Genomic DNA, 11,460 nt, shown 5'->3' with positions numbered 1-11,460 from the left:
GTTTTCTTACTTTTAAAACTAATCTTGCTCAATGAATTAGGTACAAGCCTGATGTTGTCGATGGCCCGCAGCAATGGCACAGCTCAGTTAATTTAATACAAATGTGTGTACCAACTTGACTTTTTCCCCCTTGGTTTAGGTACCCACGATAAATGCTGCAAATGTACAATATATTGCATCTTATTGTCAAGCTACAGAAAAGTCTAGGCTTCGTTATTTATTTAGTGTTTTTATAACCTTGATTATAAAACAACTTAATTATTATGCGCTTTTATCAATCACATGCCAATCATTTGAAACATCAAATAAATTTTGTAACAAAAACAAAACAAAACGAAACAAAAAAAACAACGACGGTCTGTAAAGCCCTGGTACTGTATGCTTATTTTTCCTATTTGGTGAAAAATCTTGGCAGGGCTACTTCCAGCAGATCCACACGCTGTGCTCTTCGTGCGGCTGACACATTTGCTGCTGATCACTAACCGGTATACAAAGAACAGATTAACATTTAGCCTAGCTACCGAGTCAGCTAATGTACAGTGGAACTCTGCTATTGAAACAATCTATGTAACGAACTTCTGTTAATGATCTGTGTTGGTTGGAAAAAAATGTAACAAGTAGACAAAATAGATTTGCTTTTAAAAACAACCTTGAATGACAATTCATCAACATTTTCGAGATTTTTTAAGACCTTTAAAACGTTTATTGTAATTAAATTACTGTGTCCTTTAAAAAAATGAAGTGACCAATGATTACCAGCGACATTCAGCTGCGACTCTCAGCAGCAGCGTTTTAACTGGATGTGCCACTACGAAAGGAGACCCTAAGAAACCAAAGCTTTTGTGTTTTTCTTTATACACACTGTACATTTCTAGTAGTAGGCTGTGTCATTGTAGAGTATGAGGAATTCACCAATCATGAAGCCAGGATTTGTTTGATCCCGTTGCCGTAGTAACCAAATGCACAGCATTGACGCCAGACTTGTACAGCTACTATAGTGCTGCTTCTACTTATTAAAGCATGACAGGGGAGGTGAAGAGTAATGTAAAATACTGTAAGGAAAATAAAAAGCATATTTCACGGTAGGCAGTCAAATACATGATTTCTGTGAAACGAAACACTCAACTGAACTTGACAGAGAGGCCAATATAATGAAGTTTACTAAATGCAGAGCCATTAACTAAAAAAATGCTAATCCTGATCCTCCAGGAATAAAAGGTCACATTACCACAATATGGCAGCTGCATTAAAGGTCAAAGTTGAGTTCACAGTCATATTTTGTCCAACAGTTTCTATAAGTCTAGTTATGAAGACATCATCTTAGAAAGTTTGAGATTTAATGAGTTGTAGAATTGGTGGCACTCGGTTCTTGTGAACAAGAACAAAGCACCCGTGTGTCACAACAGTGACCTATTGGTAATCAAGACAAGGCTATAATGGCTGATTCACAGTCAGGGCTGTTTACACTAAACTATGCTAGAATATCATCAGCAATTTCATGTAAATACAACACAACCCTTTGTCAAAGTGAACCAACCCTCATGTTTTAGTGTTTTGTTTATTTTTTGGTCCTAAAGTTTCAAATTAATTTCTCAAAATAGGGATTAACAACATTAGGATTGTAGCAATGTATTATGTAAACAGTGCCACTTCTTTCTAAAACATGAAATGAGACAATACTGTTTGATGAAGTTATACAAAAATAACAGTTCACATTTTCTGTGATACTTAATAGCTTTTTGAAATCTATACATACACTTTTAAAACTACAGGCAATTTCATTTTTAGAAGAGAGATCACATGGGTATACGATCTACTGTACATCATTTGAATGACTATATTTGCATATAGATCCTCCAGCAGTATGACTGTACTGCTTTAATTGAAATAAGCTCTAAAGAGAGTTCCCAACGAATGCACTGTTCCTTTTTGCACAGGTCAATTATCTACCCATGGTTAGGGTATCCAACAATATCTTCATTCTGCGTTCCAGTTCATTCAAGCAGCGTAAGAAGTAGCTCTTAAGTGGCTCTCCTAGGATGACCTCCAGCTGCTGGGTGACCCTCTGTCACTGGTGTTCCACTTCCTCACACTCATCTGAAAACAGAACCACTAACCCATGAAGATACCTGGGGGATGGAATTTCCATATAAATCAGAATTTAAAAAAAAATTGCATTGAAAAGCATGAACAAGGTGCTGCTGAGTGGTGCATCCAGTGCAGAATGTGCCCTGTAGCCTGGAGATCGCAAGTTTGATTGCCACAGCCGACCGTGAACGGGAGTTCCTAGGGGGCGGCGCACAATTGGCCGAGCACTGCCCGGGTAGGGAGGGCTTAGGTCGGCAAGAGAATCCATGGCTTACTGCGCATCAGCGACCACCGTGTCCGATAAGGCGCCTGTTGTTCTGCAGTGGAGCCACCAGATCTGTGTTGTCCTCCGGCACTATAGGTCTGGCGGCATTGCTGTGGATCCGCAGTGTGTAAAATGATGGATTGGCAGGAGCGCGCTTCGGACGACGCATGCTCCAGCCGCCGTTTCCGGAGTCGGCGGGGGAGTTGCGAGGGGTGAGCCGAGGACAGATAATAATTGGGCACACTAAATTGGGGTGAAAACCGGGGTAAAAAATTGCCGCAGACTAAATTTGAAAAAAAAAAAAGCACAAACAAAACAAATATGGAATTCCACACACGGCTCTAGGGTGTTGCAGGTGGCATGCCCTTAGGCTATCTGAGGCTATCGCCGTGAGGCTGTACTGTTGGTAATCTGGAGCCACGACAGCTTTGGTACAGCTTCCCATTCGGTAATGGTTCTCATTTCATTGAAAGGGAACGTTAGGTTATTACCATAACCCTGGTTCCCTGAAAAGAATGATAACCATTACCTTTTGAGGTCATGTCCCCAGCTGACCTTCGATTTTGAAAGAAAATGGTGATATGCTACTGTGAGGCCGTCCCTCTTCAGCAGGAGTTGGGAGGGACTTCCTCCTCACAGCAGGGCCCTAACACAGCAGCTTTTTTATATATGCTCAGTGACTCCCATTCAGTAATGGTTGTCATTCTTTTCAGGGAACCAGGGTTATGGTCAAATGGACAAATACATGTACTACCCCCCCTTGACCCCCTCAAAATGCAAAAGGAGGATGCAATTTAAAGGTAAAAAGAATGCTTAATGGAAAGTATCCTGACTGTACCTTGAAGAACAACGGCCTAATGGTGACTTCAGAAAGCATCATGACCATGAGGAGCAGACAGTTGATGGCATGGCCCTCAATCTCATTTCTTTTCTTCAAGTCACCCTGCAAAAGAAATATCACCTGTGTGAGTGGTGTGGAAGCACTAGGCAACAACACTGGGAAAGCTGAAGGATTTTCAACTTCACTAAGGGGCACGATGATGAGTGCCTGCATGAGTGCCTGCACTGACCAGAATGTTAGAAAGACTAGTGTTGTAAATCGAACGCTGACGTCGACATTGATTATGGTGCTTAGATTATCAATCATTATGGTGTTGAAATGATTAAAAAATAAGTCAATAAAAAATAACGCCCTCACAGTAAAAGTTTAAAGGAACAATAAGTCCTCTTTTTATACAGCATCGTATAAAAACTAATTCAAACAAATCTTGATGCTTTAAGACACGTCTGATAAATACATTGGCATTTAAAGATAGCACTCCAGGATTCATACTCCTGTCGTCACTAGTCTTCGCCTGGTTTTGTGTAAAATCTGACAAATTTCCATGTAAACAAAACAGTAAATTAAGAAGAAAAAAAGTCAACCCCACTGTCCAAAGGAGAAAAAAAGGTTTGAAAACTACATTAACATTATGCCGTATATACATGGAAATAATTTGATCTCTCATTTATTATTATTATTATTATTATTATTATTATTATTATTATTATTATTATTATTGTATTTGCTGTTGGTTACAATTTATGAATTACGTGGCCCAGCCAGCTTCTGCCAATGAAAGCAGCAGTCCCTTCCAGCGCGCGGCGGCTGCAGAGATGAAATGTACCTTTTTGCTCTCATATTTGAATCAAAACTTTACATGACTTTGCATAGCCACATAGATTTATATGATCTTCAGTGAATACAACTGCATCATCATTTTTCCAAACTGTACATCAGAGGTAGCCGACCTTTTCCTGCAATGAAACTTTCCACAGCCTCAACTCCTGTTGATAATTTTATTTTGCATCTCCATACTTGAATATGTACAATATCTCTTTCATACATGTATGTAGATTTATTATTAATTGACTTAATAACCACATCACAAACAAGATATGTAGAATATATGTCATACATGTATAGTCCTCATAAATCTACATACCACGTAGCAACCAAAAATGCGTCTCATACTGGAGCGCTCAGAGAAGTGTTTCGCCCACATGGATTTGCTTCAATCATACAGTACATTACTAAGGCCCTACCTATTTCACGGCGGTGAAAAACATGACACGTGAAATTCATTCTTCACCTTGAAAACTGTCTATTTTGTGTACTTTTATCCTGCACTTAAATCCAATTAAGTTATATGTATTGGTCCAGGTTCCTGATGTGATTATAAGCAGGTTTCAATTTCAAAAAGAAAACCGGACAGGATTTATTGACTGACACTTAACAGCAGACAACCACTCTGGGCTCTCCTCACTGAATGGTACTGTTCCGCGAGTGAACATTTTTCGAGGGCCCAAAATTAATTAAAAAAAAAAAAAAAAAATACAATAATTACTGCAGAAGATTGTGTACAATACATTTTGAATTCTACTGGTGGTAAACTATTTTGTACAACCTGCAGTGTTTCATTGGATCACACAAGTCGAGCTGTGATCCAGCGGCATTTAAGCTCACTGCAATCAAAAACAAACAAGGTTTGCGAACAGTACATTGCTTCAAAAAAAAAAAAAAAAAAAAAAAGGTTTATTGGTTTATTGGTTTTGCGCAAGACAGGCGGCTACAGCTGTGAATGATTTAAAACAAAATATGTATAAAATACATTAACAAAACAGGTTACTCATCATCATCCTATATTTGTTCACAGACGCATATTCTCAGTAACTTTTAGACGCAACAACAAAGATTACGTTCTTGACAGTAAGTGAACAAGACACGTCTTTAATTTAAAAAAAACAAATCGATTTCATTAAAATATTATCGATTTGTTATCGCGGGGTCCCAATCGAGAAATAATTCAACTATTATCGTTATCGTTACAAGCCTAATAAAGACAGTCTAATTTTTGTGTCTGAAATAGCAACTTTTGCAGAAAACCGCTACCGTAAAGCACAACTAGTTGCAAGCAGATCCATGGTCACAGACGTCAGCAACTTTACAGTAATTAGCAAAACACTGGTTTGCACTTTGACAGTGTACCAGTCGCTGTTTCACGGGGCGAGAGCCGGGGTTGAAGTGAAAGGTTGTTACTTGGAGAGGTAGTTTGAGGATAGGGGATAGGAAATGAAAGAGGTTCCCGGCCGGCGGGAGCCTTCTTGGCCAGAGGAGAGAAAGCGGCGTCGAAGGCAGGCAATTCAGCAGCCTGAGGAACCAGAAAACACATAAGATAGAAAACAGCATAACATGCACAGCTTAAGTGTGCATGTTGAAAAACTGGATGATTTTGTGAGATCACTCTGCAATACAATTGTGCAAATGTTTAGTTTTGCACAATTGTTTTTTTTTCCAGGCTGTCTCCCTTCTGGTTTTATAATAGAATAATCAAGCAGCAGCTCAGTCCTTCTCTCAGTATTGATGGAGACTTTGCAAGTGACTTGCTGATATGCAGCTCCAGTGTTTACTAAAGACACTTCCATGACCACCTTTACAACCAGCTGGCAAATGATCATGTCGGTGGCAGCCTTGCAGTCTGCCAACGAAGACTTAAAACCCTAAAACACAAAAAAGCACGACGTTCATCACTAAAACTGGATTTGTCAAATAAAGCACACGAGCCCATTCTTCCCAGCTACAAGATTTCGGTATGAAAGTCTGGTTTGTAAATACATGGTTTAGTTTTCAGTAAAGACATTTATTTTCAGATCAATTCTAAATGTTTTAGGCCGATAAACAGATTTGAATCAATGCTAAGATTATGTTTCTTGTAACTTAGAGCACGGGATTACTACACATCGCTTTTTTTTTTTGTTTGCCCCGTTCCTGGCTATGAAAAGGGTTGAAACAGAAAGGCAGTAAAATGTGACTGCCATTGCTATAAGATAGCATGGTTGGTGGGCGTCATACTGTGGTATGAAGTTCTGTACATTATGAATGTGAGGGAGCAGCTGGCCTATAACTGGATCTGTTATCTTTTTGACAAGAGAACCCAAATGAAAAATAACATACATCTCTTTTAATGCCCCTGGTGGCATGAGCATTACTTACCTTTTGCAAAGAATGTGTCCCTGTCTATGCTTGTAGTCTCTGGGGTCAAACAGTAGGGGTGCTACCTCTTTGCGAGAAAGGAGAATCATTCTGAGGTAGAGCTAGCTATTTCAACTGGAGTGCTATATAGGTAATCTCGAAGTGGGTCTTCCTAAGAAAATAATAATAATAATAATAATAATAATAATAATAATAATAATAATAATAATAATAATAATAATCAAAGTCATTAAACATTGTCATTTGGGGCTTGATTCTTTCCATCCAGTTATGTATTTTATGATTTTTCTGGTAGGTGATCAACTGTATATAATATCACTGGCTCATACTGGGCGATACATAATATCACGAATTTTCATAACACCATAGCAAATTGCATGTTTTGAAAATTTAAAATAGCAGCATTCTCACACAATTTTCAACTAAGCCAGGTTAATACAAACTGTGCTAACTGTGCTAATGCCTGTCTAGGAACAGCGCTTATTTACTGTGTGGATTCACGTTACATTTCAATTTATACAGTTTCGATATTATCCAACCCTGTATTTAAAAAAAAAATTAAGTTCAAATGTTAATCATCTGTACAAATTGTATGTATATGTTTGTAAATTTTGCGAAGTACAGAATTCCTGTACACACTAACACTATGCACAACACATCGCACAAAAATTACACTTTTACGCTGTAAAGAAATGTGTTGAACAGTAAATAATACGTGTGAACTATACAAAACGCATTATACGCAAGAACATACCTAGTTTTTACAATCACCGTTTTACAAGTTTAACTATCTGGAACCGTTCTGTTCAGAAATGTATTTTTTCCTTGTACAGAAGGGCTATGTGTGCTATTTCACCACATCATAACTAGAACTTATGCTATGAATAAATAAAACACAATTATTTACCACACTTAAAACTCCACATATGCCGCTTCACCGCTAACTCTGAAACTAAGACATCAATGGTAAACCACTCATGCCATACTTAGACTATCTTTATACGTGATTCGACAGCGCCCGCTGTTGGTTGAAGTATCGACAGGCTGGCAATTCTATTTTTCATTCCCGCTTAGCTTGAGCTGCAGTATGGTGCTTGTATAACAGTACTTGCCAACAAGCTTACATTTATTAACAGTAAGTGAAATAGTCATATTGAATATATCAGTGGCAAGTAGGCTTTTATGAGACACTACTGTGAAATATACAGCATAGGGCATTACATAGATATTTCTTTTTATATTTCTTATAACAGTATAGAATAATAATATATTGACCCTGCTGAATTTGTTATTTTTTGACTGGTTTATATGACACATTTTCTAAATTAAAATTACTATACTTTTTAGAACTTTTCAGAATTAACTTCACCACACCGACACTTACAAAGGTAACACACAATTCTCCTGTCAAGACACTGCACTCTGATTGGCTGTTGTTAATAAAACAATGAATAATCCTCTCCCTACACCAAAACCCTAACCTTAAGGTCAGTATCCTGTACTGCAGTCATTACACATCTAACGTAGTTCATGTTTGGCAGTGAATAAACGTTTTTCACCTAAAATGCACACCCCGAAGGCGGAGTATTCATTTTTGTCAGCACCGGTGAAGCCGAATCAGCTCTGGTTTGTGAGCCGGGGGAGTAAGAGAATGGGAGGACAGGCAAAATAAGTCAGCTTGTATCCATAGTCATCTTGTCAACCTGCACATTCAGCACTCAAGACAGCAGCATTTTACAACAGAACAAAAGTCACACCAAAGCACTAATTCATTCATTTTATTAATCCTGACATTCTGCACTAAACCACAGCACCATGATGACCCAAGGAAAAACAACTGTACAATACAGCAACCTTGACTACGGCCAGGAGTCGGAACATGATGCTGGAGCATGAGTGGGACAGGGATCTGCCGTTGGACCCAGCCTGGGAGAAACAGTGAAGGAAGGTTGGTACAAGCATTATGAGATACATACATATGTGCACCTATGGAGAAACATGTAGGTACATTAAGTGTGGTGTAGGCTGCAGCACAGTGTAACAGGTACTGTTCAGTCTTACATACAAATGTGTTGGGATCTAAGCTAATTGATTACATTGTGTCAGGGCCTGTGATGAACCCTGTTGCTATACAGATAATCATATTTCTAAAATCACCACATATAGAAAAAGCTTGCTTTTTCCAGTTATTCTTGGCATACAAGTTGCAAAAGTTGCAGTTTGAAAGCCAGTTAATAAGCAGCTAGGCACTAAGACATTCTTGGCCTTCAATCTTTATCTAGTGTACAGAGTTACAGAAAAAAAGCCTCTTTATTAATAGCATTTTTTTTTGGTCTCTGTCCCCCACCTGCTCCCAGCCATCTCCAGTGTTCATAGATATTCTTGTCTTCGCTCCTACTTTCTTGCCACATTCATTAAAATGAACTCTTCATTCTCTTCATAACCATTGCTTTAATAAGGCTACTTGTCTTGTCTGTGCTTTATAATAAACTCACAGTGCTTTACTGTGCTATATTGTGCTTTTAACATGGTACTGTATAGCAAAACCTTTATTTCCACCCTTTCAGATACATTTGTAACTGCAAAGTTTAATTTTTTTTTTACCAATAGGTAAAAGACTACCTGAACCAGAAGGAGGAAAGTTGCGCTTACATAAAATTGCAAATGTCAACAAAGCCCTGGACTTCGTCGCAAGCAAAGGAGGGAAACTTGTATCTATTGGTGCTGAAGGTATCTGTAGTGTTATCTAGTAGCACTGACAACAACGTTTGCATGTGAAATTGTAGATCTAGCAGGGAAGGTGTTCTGCATACTTTCTAGACATACAGATACAATGGGGTTATTTTAAAGCAGATAAATGGTACCATTCCAACAAATATCAAATTCTGTCCAAGACCAATTCCTCCTGTCTTAGCACGTCATAAAAAATATATATAATTTCACCTATAAATGTCAAGATTAACAGGTGTTCTAGATCTTTAGCCACTAATGATGTAAAGACACCTATCAAACCTGCTGGATAGAAGCTCTCCAGGACCAGGACCAGGAGCCCAATCCTTTGAAATTGGAAGCCTTTTGATAAAATGTATTCACTAATTTTCTTTAGGATTAATTATTTTAAAAATTAACACTCCTTTAGAGAAAGTACTTACAAAACACACTCACGCACGCACTCACGCACACTCACAGCACTCACACACACACACACACACACACACACACACACACACACACACACACACACACACACACACACACACACACACACACACACACACACACACACACACACACACACACACACACACACACACACACACACACACACACACACACACACACACACACACACACACACACACACACACACACACACACGCACGCACACACACACACACACACACACACACACACACACACACACACACACACACACACACACACACACACACAATACATTTACACAGTATGTAACATAAATTATCTTTTTACACATAATGTTGTATTCACATAGCAGAGTGGGATGTGTGTGTGTGTGTGTGTGTGTGTGTGTGTGTGTGTGTGTGTGTATATATATATATATATATATATATATATATATATATATATATATATATATATACACACACACACACACACACACACACACACACACACACACACATGGCCATAGCCAGCCATGAAAAATCAGAGACACACTTTCTACACCCCCCCAAAAGATTTTTATAACAAAATAAAAAAGATATGAGGACATTATTATGTTTATTTAAATACAAAAGTTTAGTTAACAAGTTAAGTAGCTTTTTCTTTGCAACATTCAAATTCAATATAAAAGAAAATAAGAACTATAGCAATGCCAGAATGTGTTGTAGACACTATACTTAGTTTTAAATCCTAATCTATAAAACTTGAATTTTAACAGCGATGTCATTATCCAACTACCGAGAAGACAAGAGTACTTGCATACATACAGTTTTGTGTGATATTAGTTATATAATCACATTCAACAATAAAATAAACTTAAGCGGGCTGACAAGACAGGCTGAATTTAACTGCGTCAATTGTAAGCGCATCATAATCAAGAGGAGAGGTTTGCAGCTCGTGTTTTTCGGCTGACCAGTCGATTGCATTGGTTGCTAGCTGTGTTCTGACTTATACTGTACTCATTAATATATGCATTTGGTTTGTATTAATGTGACTGGCCAGCTGCGAGGCTCCTTGCATGCATAGATTATAGTAGATTACTGATGTTATTATTCCTTTTTTAAAATGCATTTTCCGTTTCCGGGGATAAGCGCAATTACGAATTATAAAATATTGTAGTTTTCTTCATTACTACAATCCGGAAATCAAATAAATAAATAAATAAATAAATAAATAAATAAAAATAATTTCAAACTTTTCTGAGGAAAAACCCCTGAGAGCTAAAAATATAGACAAATAGAAACGTCTGGTATTTAAATAAATGCATACTTTGATCCAACATCGGGCTAATCTAACCATTTTTTTCTAATCTAAAGAAAGTTTGTTGTCACGCACACGCATATATGTAAAAATGTATGTTAGAGTTCCTTCTTCAGCGCGACAAAAATAATTCAGTGCTGAAAGTGAAAGATATCTGTCTTCAAACATTTATCTTCATCTAGTCCCCCAAAACTTAAAACAATTACTGGTTGGCCTCTTTCAGTATATTTATTTTTTGGTAAGGGGCTTTTTAAATGTTTATCATTAGTACACGAAACATGACAAAAAGCCCACACGGAATTCTTAAAAATATGTATAGTAAATAGTAAATGCCAGAAACCATATATGTCCAGCATTGCACAGCGAGTCTACTATTAATATTTATTTAACGAAAATGATTTGAAAACACATTTTTAAGCCATGGTTGCACTTATTAGTCAACAATGACAACGCGGCATCCTGCAGGGGGAGCAATGCGTATATATTAATAAAGAACACAGTTGTGTACTTGCCTAGCTCCTCCCATTAGAATTCCAGACTGTCCAATGAGCATCCAACCCAAGGCTCGTTGTGCATCGCTACAGCATTCAACCTGCTGCTGCCTCTGCCA

Source organism: Polyodon spathula, chromosome 5 (genome assembly GCF_017654505.1).
Source record: "Polyodon spathula isolate WHYD16114869_AA chromosome 5, ASM1765450v1, whole genome shotgun sequence".
Classification (NCBI taxonomy): Eukaryota; Metazoa; Chordata; class Actinopteri; order Acipenseriformes; family Polyodontidae; genus Polyodon; species Polyodon spathula.
The sequence above is the reverse complement of the archived record's forward strand: the minus strand, read 5'-3'. Positions refer to the sequence as shown.